Source organism: Schistocerca piceifrons, chromosome 3, assembly GCF_021461385.2.
Source record: "Schistocerca piceifrons isolate TAMUIC-IGC-003096 chromosome 3, iqSchPice1.1, whole genome shotgun sequence".
Classification (NCBI taxonomy): domain Eukaryota; kingdom Metazoa; phylum Arthropoda; class Insecta; order Orthoptera; family Acrididae; genus Schistocerca; species Schistocerca piceifrons.
The window spans coordinates 25,308,832-25,322,680 of record NC_060140.1 but is presented as its reverse complement, the minus strand read 5'-3'; the positions used below and the strand labels follow the sequence as shown (position 1 = coordinate 25,322,680).

The 13,849-nt window shown below is 44.7% G+C and overlaps 1 non-coding gene across 1 annotated transcript; it reads right to left on the bottom strand.

Moving 5' to 3' along the window:
• Positions 1-12,802: 12,802 nt before the first annotated feature.
• On the bottom strand, positions 12,803-12,876 carry Trnas-uga. The gene has a single exon. It is a non-coding gene; the product is annotated as a tRNA-Ser (tRNA).
• Between the last annotated feature and the right edge of the window lie 973 nt (positions 12,877-13,849).

Here is a 13,849-nt window from a genome sequence, read left to right as displayed (position 1 = left end):
TGTACAACATATTTGGCTTACACATTCATATAGTTTTAATATCTGAATATACTATAACATAAGATACTTTTCGTACAGAATCCTTTCATACATTTCATTATGCTTGTGTCTTGCATCGATACAACCGTGAAGTGTAGCATATCTTTGTACAGTTATGAATGATTTCTCGCTGAAGTAATGTGGACTATCCGCTTAGTACTAAATTATCGAACAATGGCCTAAGAAGTCGGAAGGCGGTTAATAACGAACTATTAAATAAATATCACTGTGGACCGTTGATATTTTGTATTCAAGTTCGGGCGGAAAACGAAAAGAGACGGTTTTCAGTACCTCTGACCATTGCAGTTGGACTCATAAGGAAATGGCAGTGGACTAGCGGAGGTTCAGCGCAGACTAACTCTCGTTCGCACTTGCGTATCTCAAGATGGATGAGGCCGACGCGACGTGATGCGCGGACGAGCGGGCAGCCACCACCTGCTCTGCTTCGCTGGCTCTGTGCCTAACGTGGTCGTCACAATACGTGTCAGGCTGGTTCGGCTTGCCAAAGGAAATATAGGACACAGGCGTAACAATATCTCTGGCTGGTACCTCTGTATATTCTTGTACCATATTTGCTTATCCCCCCTCATACTTATTCCTCGCGCTTACGTCATTAGCTTGGAACCGGGGCCAACGAGACCTAGCGGTGCGGTGGCGTACGTGACAGCACCTGATACTGCAGCTCTTCCGAGCAGTAATCGTCTCCAGCGGCAGCCGACACGGTATTTCGGATCATCGTGTGTTCAGATGGACTAGACTTAAGATCTCGATAACGTATGACAATGTTAAGGACTTATCTGCGTACCTTCCTATTGACATACAGATTTTCCGCCCGATTCCGGACTTAGCCGAGCGTTCGCGATGTATGTTGGGCAAGGCAACTAGTGTGACGTCACAAGTTATTGCGCGGGGGGATAGGGGAGGGGTGGTGTAATTTCTGTGTGCTCCGTTTTTAATGGACCTTAAAGTAATTCATTGCTAAAAAGCCAAACACAGGCCGGACCTGGGCATATCTGGTGGGACGCAACCATTAACCTGGCAACCCAAACTGAATATCGCAGCCGGCCGGGGTGGCCGAGTGGTTCTAGGCGCTACAGTCTGGAACAGAACGACCGCTACGGTAGCAGGTTCGAATCCTACCTCGGGCATGGATGTGTGTGATGTCCTTAGGTTAGTTACGTTTAAGTAGTTCTAAGTTCTAGGGGACTGATGACCTCAGAAGTTAAGTCCCATAGTTCTCAGAGCCATTTGAACTTTTTTTTCAATATCGCAACACGTGACTCATTATTATACATATCGTTTCACGTCAACGGATCTTCGTTGATTTTATTCCCGTTCGTCTACTAATTTACTTTCATGCAGTTCATTTTATTTGCAAAATGTACTGAGAGTACAGTGTCATATCCCAGAAGCGCTACGCTGAATACGCAGAAGGTTAAATCAGGCTTGGTACTCCGTCTAGGGGAGACTGACTTTGATATTCCTCAAAGTTAATATCAGGGACTTGGAAGCCATGGGGTCCGTTCCTCGCTGTCACATGTCAGCCGACTATTAGAGGGAGGAATTCATTCTTTCACGGCATTGCTACTTACAGTGTCTCTTAAGCGATTGCTCCGAATTCTGGAATCAGCTTACTAGGTATTAGTTATATATGTAACTTAGGTATAATAGATAACGATACATACTATTTATTGAACAGAAAATCACAAGGAAATGGGGAGGCATCCAGAATTTACCAGTTACTTACGTCACCTGTGACTAATGCGTTGAGATGCAGCGTTTCTCAGTTACCACATGAAATAATACAGGATTGAGTGTTTAAAGCATAAAACCCTACAGGTCACAGCACAGGAACTCTACCAGTACCTAGTCAGCATACCTCAACATCTTGCCGCTTCCTCTGATGCCCATGGTTAGATTGCAGTTTCTCATCAGTGTCGTGACTGGGTACAGAATCTGTGCAAACTCTACAGTTTCCATAAATGAAAAACTCAGCTCAACTTTCTGATATCATACTACCGACGACTAATAATTTCAGTGAGCGTAATACATAATGACCCCAATCCCTTCCTTATAAATTGACAAAACCCCCTTTGTACCTCTAGGACAACTTGAGCCCTCCCCCCCCCCCCCCCCCCCCCCCCTCCTCATTTTACGGGTAGTGTTAAGTTTCAAGCTATTCTCTGTAAGTTGTAGAAAATGATTACATGACCTATTTCCAGTGGCTATACCACTATTCTTTTGTCTCACTGCTCGTTACGTGTTATTCAGCTGCCCGATTATCTGCCGCGAGTAAATTTTACTTGTAGCGGTCTGTTACTGGGTGACTTGAGAAATTTCGTGACTCTAAAGAAATTTGTATAAATTGATATATGACACACATCAACATATGGCTAATTTCTCATGTACATCATTAGTTTACCTACAGAGGGCAACAAACACCTTGAAGACAAAAGTTCCGCTTTTTTTTGTGTAGAAGCGACCTCTGGAAATCGCCTGCAGCTGGATAGGTAGCTGTGAATATGGAGACACGCACTAGGCTCGCACGCCGGCTAACACACGCCACTCCCGGAGGGAGCTGTGCTTCCAAAAATCGAGGAGGTTTAGAGGAATCAGCTCCATGAAACGTAGCTGATTAATCTGCTGCTTGTAGTGTCAGGGGATCTTTCTCGGAGTACGTACGGGCGACAAGTAACAGGTGTTGGTCAACAGCAGTTGTTGTTGATGCAGGCTACCACAACATCGCAGATGTTTTGCGTCTTCGGGTGCGTTTTTGCCACGGCCTCGCTGCTCGCACCTAGCTGTCAGTCTTGCCTTCACGTTTAGCTCAGACCATCGCTGTTCGCTGCTTTGATAGCTATGAAAACTCGCCAGGCGATGATATCAGCCTGGTACATTCTGGAGCTGCGAGCATAGGCCTATATTCTGCCCTATAATTCAGTTCTATTCGAACACTAGTCGCATAGATCCAATTTAGAATTATATTTTCACCCACGGCTATCTGCGATGACAAGTTATTGGCCAACATTAAAAGGCCGTGCGACTTTGTTGGCAATCCGGATATCATAAGCGAGCTAAACGCAACATTCTTAAAATATGAAAGGAAAAATAGCTGCCTTCTGTAACAGATCGTGTTTTCTTAATTAAATTCATCTTCAGATGCTTAACATCACGCTGTCATTGTTTGTATATAGCAGATGCCACTCACCCTTTTACGAAGTACAATTAAGCTTGACGAGGAAAGAACTATTACTAAAGAAAGCGTACTTTGAATTAATATATATACGGGGTGAGTCACTAACTATTTGCACCAAGAATATCTCCGAAAGTATGATAGGAGCTGAAAAGTTTGGGGGGGGGGAAAGTTGCATGGGACAACGGAGGGCATAATATGACGTTGGTTTCTTGTTTTTAGGTGGGGCCGCTTCAGAGGTATGAAGGTCAACATTGTTTTCTTTAAATGGGATCTATAGTTTGGCACTTATTTTCTGATAGCGGCCATCAAGAAGAAACCAATGATGCGTAACAGTAAGGTCTTTGAAGTTCAACGAAGGTCAAAAAGGTGTCATGAACGTTTTATAGAAGGTGTTCGAAGTGATGATCATTGGTATGAGTGCAGTGCAGCAAACTTCTTATGATGGACTGAGTGGTATTCCTTATCACATCGACACTTATCGAAGCACATGCTCTGACAATTCTCTCTCGCATATTGTGTATATAGTAAATATTCGTCGAATACAGCGCATCCATTTAACTTGCCATTGACTTGTAAACACATGTAAATGTTTACAGAAAGTGAAACAGCTTGCATCACTTTCTTGAATTTGAAAGAAGTGTCGAAATTCAAGATGGCACAAATAAATGCAACACTGGCCCGTAACTGTGAATAGCACTGATGAAACTTCGAAGCTGAGTGTCACATTCGAAGCCTTCGGTCCCTATTTTCGGTTGGTCAGTATTTTACTCTACTGTCGGCATTCTTTCCGATGATTAATAGGAGGGAGGGAAATTAGTAGGTGGGACCGAAGTTTTGGTCGTGTTAGTCAAAGTCATATATACAGGATGACCCAGAAAGTACGGTCAATATTCAGGGATACGACAGGAACGCTCATATGAAACAAAAAGCTTCAAATCGATATGTCCTGTTCTGAATGATTTCCGAGGTAGAACACAATTAATGTACATTTATTTTTGGGCTAATGGCGCATACTATGTGTCTTACCTACCCAACCACTTTGACGCTTTATTCTAGTGCAGTCTATCTCGTTTCGATCCTTTTTGCTTGGAACGTGATTCTGCCACAGGAATAAAAGTTAACTCGAAATTGAACCCTGTGGGATTCCCTTTGTGAACTTATAGGGTGGCTACAATTTTAAACTTTCCTAAGTGTGTCTGTATAACAATGAAACTTTGTGGAAAAATTCGTAAGGACTTTCGAAAGAGAAGCTGTTCAACATACGAGGGTATTGTTTATTAATTACCTGCCGCGTTTACGTTACTGGTTACTAATGTTGCCCACCTGCACCCACGACAGCCTGGAGCCCCACCAGAGTCTGTCGTGACACAGGCCGTGCACTGCTTGAAGATCGCTCATTGCGTCCTCACTCTCAGCCACGACAACAGTAAGTTCTTCAACAATTGGTGGTGAAACTGGCCATCGATCTTTCCCAGGAGCAATTCCTAAATCGCCAGTTAACTGGAATTATGCCCGACTCCGGTGTGGAAAGAGGACCTCAATGTATTATTTCGATAAAACAGCTTTACGAGTAAAACCCTGCTCACCTTATCCTTAAAATGTAGCCTGTCTGCAACTACGATGTACACTGAACATCATTCCCATAAAGCTCGGTCCCCATGTGGCGAATAGTTTTCTGTCTACACTGGATCAAGTAACAAAAGTTTAATTATAACCACGTTGTAAGTTGGGTTATCCACCTTAAGGTGAATGAAATATTTCCCGATCCGATTTCACGTTACCCACCCTGTAAAACAACTGATAAGCTGCTATAAGAGTTTCTATTAATGCAAGTAGATTTGACTATTTCGTCATCAATTTTGCAGACCGTAAACTGGGCAACTTTTGGACACTATATTTCAGTTTTAAGCTCTGATGTCCACGAGATGACGCTGCAATAGTCGAAGTTAGTTGAATCAAATAGTCTGACATCCGATTTTTGTTGGAACGTATTACAATGTCCTTTATCTATGCGAAGAAGCAACAGTAAAGAAGATTTTAGTCTTCAATGTTTTAGCTACATTGACCAGACTGTAAGGAGAGATCTCGAAGCTAGAAAGTGCACGTGCTTCTTCCTCTAATTATCTCAACGGTTTCTACATTACGCAGATATACTACTGGCTGCACTTGGAGGTGATGTTATTGAGGTGTTTGAGTGATGTTGTTTTCTCATTTTGGCGGTAACAGTTTTCATTATGTTTTGTAACTGTTGTCATTGTGCTATTGCAATTTGGGCTTACGTGTCATTGTCAAGCATCTACAAATATGTAATACCTCGCAATAACATAAGCATCTCAGGAGAAAAACATATCTAGAAGCAAATCTGAACATTCACATACTTACAAAATCCGCCGCTCGGGATTAGCCAAGAGGTCACAGGCGCTGCAGTCATGGACTGTGCGGCTAGTCCCGGCGGAGGTTCAAGTCCTCCCTCAGGCATGGGTGTGTGTGTTTGTCCTTAGGATAATTTAGCTTAAGTAGTGCGTAAGCTTAGGGACTGCTGACCTTAGCAGTTAAGTCCCATAAGATTTCACACACATTTGAACTTACAAAATCCGATATCATTTTAGAGACTAAAAACAGTTTAAAGGTAATAAGGTCGCCGTAGGGCTACGTGCCACATGATTGTCTATAAGTAAATCATAGATGCACGCGACATGTAGAGTGCCACTGGTTCCAACTTCATATGAGCACAAAGGTGCATAGCAGCGGGAATGTTTACAACGGCAATTATCAGTGACATAATTCGTAAACTTGTGTTATTTACATGCAGGTCGGCATCATACATCTGTGCTCTAAAAATTCGCGTGTGTGTGTGTGTGTGTGTGTGTGTGTGTATGTGTATGTATGTGTGTGTGTGTGTGTGTGTGTGTGTGTGTGTGTGTGTGTGTGTGTACGAGTGTGGGACTTGAGGCGATGGTCTGTTTGACAGCATGGAACGGAACAATGATGAAGGCCCTTGAAATAGTTCACGTGGTATAGCAACGTAACTTTTATATGATTTACATCTTATTGAAAACAGAACAGTGTAACCTTGAGTGGACCAAGTACTTCACAATGGGGATTCAGAGAGATAAAAGTGCGTTGCTCATAGCTAAAACGAGCTGTTGCGGATATAAAGTTGTAAAATACGAGTACAAGCAATCACAGCGCCATTCGAGAAGCTACAAACTCATGGTGCTCAAACGGCAGGTGGCGTATGGCAGCATGTCAGGTAAAGAACAGAATAGAAACGCCACTGCAATTACAGTTTTGGCAAAAAGTGTGAATTACGTTTATGTTCCAGCCCTGAGGTACAAACGTAAAGAAAGAAAGGAAACATTGTTGCACAACTCTCTAGTTAAAACACGATCTAGTAACGAAATAATTAATGGGAGCGAGAAATGGCTTACGACAGATCAAGAACGCTAGTCGTTCTCTCACATTTTTGTTCATGCCGAAAAGTTGTTCGAGAGTGTTGCTGTTCATGTATGTCGAGACTGAAGTGGACACGATTATCTACACTACCGTTTGTAAAAAATCCAACATTCATAAGCAATGGCTTGCACCATTCGAGGATAAGAGGACGTGTAGAACAGCGGAACCGTGGTAAGTGATTTAAATGGCAGAGAGGTGACGTGCCCGTAGGGCCAACAGCGTCCTCTTTCGACTGACCGGTCAAGTCAATTTTACGCAACGCTCCGTCGACGCGGAGCCGTCATACGAAGTGGAAACGTGCACCCGAGTGCCACTATGTTTCGCCGACATCACAGGCTGGAATATCGGAATGTGAGGGCGTTCGGACGGAGCAGAATGACTGCTCTCCAAGTGACGGGTCTGCCGTTCAGTGACACTACGGCTCGTACAGGGCACGCACGCTGCCTTAAAAGAGAGGCGTTTGTGGAACCAGTCTGGTCCGCTCGGCCGTAACCGGCAGAACAGCTTCGTTCTCAGTGTTGGTGCGACGCTGCGGCACTGTAACAGATGTGGACATGCGTGCGCCGTCGGTTCGACTCCGCCCCTCTGTGGACTGGGGTGGTGGCACGCTTGCCGTTACGTCGGCTTCCATTGACCAGAACCCACCGACGCCGCAGACTGCAGTGGGCACTTGAACCGCGACACATGAGCGCTGAGCTGTAAAATATGCCGTTTACAGACGTGTGTCGCTTCCACTTGTCCTACAGTGATAGCTGCACACACGTTTGACGCCGCCGTGCTGAACGCAATCGGGTAGATTGACTGTCGAGCGGTTAGACAAACGCCAAGTGGGGCAACATCGCCTACAACACTCGATGTAGTCTCCTGTGTCTTGAGGGCAGCCTGAACAACTACTGTTACACTATGGAGGTTTTACACCCCGACGCAATGCCCTTCCGACAGGCCATTCCACGTGCCGCATTTCAGCACAGCAACGCCCGGCCACTTGTGGCGAGCATTGTGCAAGCGACTGGTGGCACTGCTTCCTTAGACTACCCGTTCGCACAGCTAACAGGTCTCGGATATTCTCGGACCGCAACTTGTTCATTCAGGTTCTCGTGCAGCGAAAATTGATGCTTCGTGGATGCACCTAAAAACCGCATGGCAGACTATTCTCAAAGAGCATAGTCAGGCGCTGTTTGATTCCATGCCACGACGCCGAGCTGCTCTGATATGTAGCACGTGATGGCGCTACTCCGTACTGAATTGCCACATCACAGAACATCGTTTGTATAGTGTCATGTTCCTAAGATGTGGAGTAAATTTCATTGTGATCACAACTCTCAGTATTGCTGTTTCACTTTTCGAGACAGGAGTGTATACAGGGTGTTACAAAAAGGTACGGCCAAACTTTCAGGAAACATTCCTCACACACAAATAAAGAAAAGATGTTATGTGGACATGTGTCCGGAAACGCTTAATTTCCATGTTAGAGCTCATTTTATTTTCGTCAGTATGTACTGTACTTCCTCGAATCACCGCCAGTTGGCCCTGTTGAAGGAAGGTAATGTTGACTTCGGTGCTTATGTTGACATGCGACTCATTGCTCTACAGTACTGCCATCAAGCACATCAGTACGTAGCATCGACAGATTAGTGTTCATCACGAACGTAGTTTTGCAGTCAGTGCAATGTTTACAAATGCGGAGTTGGCAGATGCCCATTTGATGTATGGATTATCACGGGGCAATAGCCGTGGCGAGGTACTTTTGTATCGAGAATTTCCAGAACGAAGGTATCCCGACAGGAAGACGTTCGAAGCAATTCATCGGCGTCTTAGGGAGTACGGAACATTCCAGCCTATGACTCGCGACTAGGGAAGGCCTAGAACGACGAGGACAGCTGCAATGGACCAGGCAATTCTTCCTGCAGTTGGCGATAACCCTAATATCAGCGTCAGAGAAGTTGCTGCTGTACAATGTAACGTTGACCACGTCACTGTATGGAGAGTGCTACGGGAGAACCAGTTGTTTCCGTACCATGTACAGCGTGTGCAGGCACTATCAGCAGCTGATTGGCCTCCACGGGTACACTTCTGCGAATGGTTCATCCAACAACGTGTCAATCCTCATTTCAATGCAAATGTTCTCTTTACGGATGAGGCTTCATTCCAACGTGATCAAATTGTAAATTTTCACAATCAACATGTATGGCCTGACGAGAATCCGCACGCAATTGTGCAATCACGTCATCAACACAGATTTTCTGTGAACGTTTGGGCAGGCATTGTTGGTGATGTCTCGATTGGGCCCCATGTTCTTCCACCTACGCTCAATGGAGCACGTTATCATGACTTCATATGGGATACTCTACCTGTACTGCTAGAACATGTGCCTTTACAAGTACGACACAACATGTGGTTCATGCATGATGGAGCTCCTGCACATTTCAGTCGAAGTGTTCGTACCCTTCTCAACAACAGATTCGGTGACGGATGGATTGGTAGAGGCGGACCAATTCCATGGCCTCCATGCTCTCCTGACCTCAACCCTCTTGACTTTCATTTATAGGGGCATTTGAAAGCTCTTGTCTACGCAACCCCGGTACCAAATTTAGAGCTCTTCGTGCTCGTATTGTGGACGGCTGTGATACAATACGCCATTCTCCAGGGCTGCATCAGCGCATCAGGGATTCCATGCGACGGAGGGTGGATGCATGTATCCTCGCTAACGGAGGACATTTTGAACATTTCCTGTAACAAAGTGTTTGAAGTCATGCTGGTACGTTCAGTTGCTGTGTGTTTCCATTCCATGATTAATGTGATTTGAAGAGAAGTAATAAAATGAGCTCTAACATGGAAAGTAAGCGTTTCCGGACGCATGTCCACGTAACATATTTTCTTTCTTTGTATGTGAGGAATGTTTCCTGAAAGTTTGGCCGTACATTTTTGTAACACCCTGTATACTGCCTGGCAATGTTGTATATTGGGCGGTCACAACAATAATTCGTAGACTAGGAAGCAGGAGCCATATCAGGTTAGCTAGGGACACTACAGAATATCAACAGATAGTGTGCATCGTAACATTCGTACTGGCGATGGCACGGTTACTGCTATAACTCGACCTGCTACGAAGGTTGCTGTCGCTTGTCATGTCCTGCAGCTCCTGCAAGCTACCCTCTGTAGTAATGGTAACACAAATTCGTGCGGTCCGCGAAGTTACAGGCCCCTGCGTGTTACTGCTGGGGTACAAATAATTTCTAGCGGGTGGGTTTAGCAAACCGGTAAAAATTTGAACGCAACGGATAACGCAATATTTTTGGAACCACTACAGAAGGCACCTATGCTGGGATTAATAGGGAGCATAGAGACATTATTTACTTTCATGACCCAGAATTCAACTGTGGTGCTGACTTTATTCTTTACGATGAAGTGGGGAAACAATCAGTCGAGGATATAGGTTAATTGATATTTATTCAATACCTATGGTATTTCTATAACTAGCCGTGTGTCTGTTAGAATATAAATCACCACAACTGGTCTCTCTAGTTAACATGATTCACTTTCGCCACATAACTATGGAAAGGGAGAGGGGAGCGCAGACCTGGCTTGAATGTAATTTTATGCACGCAAGCAATTATACCTAAACCCATGCTTATTACAATCAGTCACCAAAGGTCACACAGAACAAGTTCAGCAAAGGCACTACAAGCGAACTCGGTCAGGGCGGAAGACTACTTGCCTAAATATTTCAATTTTCGTTAAAACGTACGCTGAAGGATGGGTAGCAAGTGGTGCACCTAACTATGAAGGAATCTTGCTTTGAGAAACAACACCACGTCATTGAGCTGGGGGGGGGGGGGGAGGGGGGGGTGGAGAACATTTACTATCATATGGTGGGAAAACTTTGCAAGTCTTTATTCCATCAACAGGCATTAACATCTGAACATTCCTGGATACAAGAGTTTAACACGTATCTTTTATGTAACGCGCAACATTGCCAGCAAATCAAATAGTTGTGGAGGGGCACAAGAAACGTTAACTAATTATAACGTTAATACTATTTTACACAACGTGGCCAAGTAGCGGTAGCCAACAGAAATGCAAAAAATACGGACACACAAGATTATTCCTTCTCTATCTTACACTGACCCACTACCGTATGGTTATTCACTCGACTACTATACATTTTCAAACTGAAACTGAAGTTTACCAATGTGGCGGTTGCTCCAACCGACCACATGGTATGAAAGCAAGTACACAGAGGAAACACAAGAAAAATAAATAAAAATCTCTCAAAATATTACTGTAAAAGAAAGACCCAATTAAAATACATTAAGTGAGTGAACTTCTGTTTAGCACAGAGAAATAATACGACCGTGAGCTTAAGGTCCATGGTGCGTGGCCTGACCAAGGCACAAACGCAAAGTTCTTGCTGAAATTTGACTAAATTATGGAATTAAACTCCCTCATGGTGGTTTGGTGGTAATCTCACACCTGATTTCAACATCTGGACTTTATTATTAGCAGTTTTGAGACATTCTGGTTAACATTACCAGAACTGAGAGCTGCGTCTCCACGTCTGCCCAGCACCGCTACCCAGGAGCAAGTGGGCCTGCGTCAACCGTTATTCGTTCAAAATGTGGTGGAGGGGACGGTTCGCCAACCTGACAGAGTCAATACTCGTGCCTTCGTGACATCTCTAACCTGACTTGCACACTATCTTTGCCAAACTTGTTCGCGTTTAGGGGTTGGTACTATCCTACCACAGAACCACTCTACTCATACAATGCTACGACCTCTGACCAAAGCTTTCTGCTACTTCACATATCTCATTCATACAGTCCAACGTCACATAAGGGAAAGGGTGCAAGGACACGTGGCACACACGAAATAAAAAATTTGTAAATAAGTAAATAAGCACCGCTTGGTCCATTCTCTGCTGCTTGTTACTCACAGACTTACTTCTGCAGAGTAAAAATCACTCTCGACATAATTCAAATAGCTCTGAGCACTATGGGAGTTAAAATCTGACGTTATCAGTCCCCTAGAACTTAGAACTACTTAAACCTAACTAACCTAAAGACATCACACACATCCATGCCCGAGGCAGGATTCGAACCTGCGACCGTAGCGGTCGCGCGGTTCCATACTGAAGCGCCTAGAACCACTCGGGCACATGGTCCGGGTCGCCATAATTCTCCTGTACTTAAATTTATTGAGGAAAATATGGAACGAGACAACAAGTTCTGTTTCAAGTGCTATAATTGAATAACCTAATAGATTTACTTGCCTTTGCAGTCATGCAGAACACAACATGCATTTCCAATCTCGGAATAAAGTTTTTTGCCATCTCGACAGTAAATTACACTGAAGAGCCAAAGAAATTGGTGCACCTGCCTAATATCGTGTACGGTCTCCGCGAACACACAGAAGTACCGCAACACAACGTGGCATGGACTCGTCTAACGCCTGAAGTAGTGCTGGAAGGAACTGACCACCATGAATCCTGCAGAGCTCTCCAGAAAGGGGCTTTCCCAGCAGCAGTGATGTCGGAGATTTGATATTTTTTCCGGCTTCCTGATATTCACGGTACACTCGTGAAATGGTCGTACGGTAGAATCCTCTATTCATCGCTACCTCGGAGATGCTGTGTTCCATCGCTCGTGGGCCTACTGTAACCCCACATTCAAACTCATTTAAATGTTGATAACCTGTCACTGTTGCAGCAGTAACCAGTCTAACAACTGCGCCCAGCGATGCCGACCGTAGGGCCGTATTCGGCCTGTTTACATATCTCTGTATTTGAATACGCATGCCTGTACCAGTATTTTGGCGCTTCATTGTACTATTATAGCTTCGCTTGTTCTCGCAGACCTGACTAACCATGACGTCGGCAGCCGCTGTCCCGTGGATCTGAGCTGCCGTACAGAGAAGAGGAACTGGCCCCCTAGCGCTGTCGTCGTCGTCCTTTATATTGTATATACTAAGATGGTATTTGTTCTTTCGCACATGTCCGAAAGAACAGATACCATCGGTGACCATGCAGCTCGTTAGAATGAAATTACAATGAAATGAACACCCTTAGCTGCTTACAGGCGTTGACATACGTCAACGGGGACAGATGAAAATGTGTGCCCCGACCGGGACTCGAACCCGGGATCTCCTGCTTTCATGGCAGATGCTCTGTCCATCTGAGCCACCGAGGACACAGAGGATAGTGCGACTGCATGGACTTATCTCTGGCACGCCTCCCGCGAAAGCCACATTCTCAACGTATTGTCCCGCACTACATTCGTAGTGCCCCCGCCCAATATACTCATTACTCGCGGCGCGTTGCCGACCTCCCGTAAGAGTTCGGGCACTGTTTGTGCATTCGCACAGAAGAAGAAGATGGTCAAGTGGCCGGTGATCCTTAACTATATATATATATATATATATATATATATATATATATATATATATATATATATATACTAAGATGGTATCTGACTTGCGTATACTGCCACTCTGGCACCATCTCCCACAGTCCGCAGATACTGACGTTCGAGCTAGCGGGCTTTTGACGGCCAGCGAACGAGCGGTGTCTTAGGATAACAGCACAGGTAGATCAGTTTTACATGGTTTCTAAATTTCGGTAGTGACAGTAATGGCACAGATGATGTTCGCATAGCAAGAGTATTGCTTTGTGGATTCCAGAGGCAAATAAATCTATGTTTAAATGTACGCTGCGTGACGCTCTATGGAGATACCGACGTTAGCGACATTCGACCTACGCAGCGAGTGAGATATATCTGGTTGTAGGAGGACTCGGTAATCGTCCTAATATCTCTCATTTGATTTCTTTAACCCCAAGAGAGTTATATGACCCTGCGGCTGATCTTTTTCACAGGAATCCTAGAAAAGCGGATCTCTAATTTTAGCAAACAGGATTCCAGCAGACGAAGGCCGCTCTCCTTGCAGGAATTCTCGTTTTAGTTCCTCAGCTTCGTTATATTTTCGTGTGGTATGTACCGACCTGTTACGAAACTTGCACAGTGGTCGTAATACACCTGCTCTTGGTCCCATGCGGTAAGAACTCCAATTACGGGAGAACTGTGCTGGACTTTAGTTGCACTAGCATGTTGTACGCCGTTTCCATTTCCTTTAGGCACGTTCCACCTTTTCCCAGAAATTTTCCGA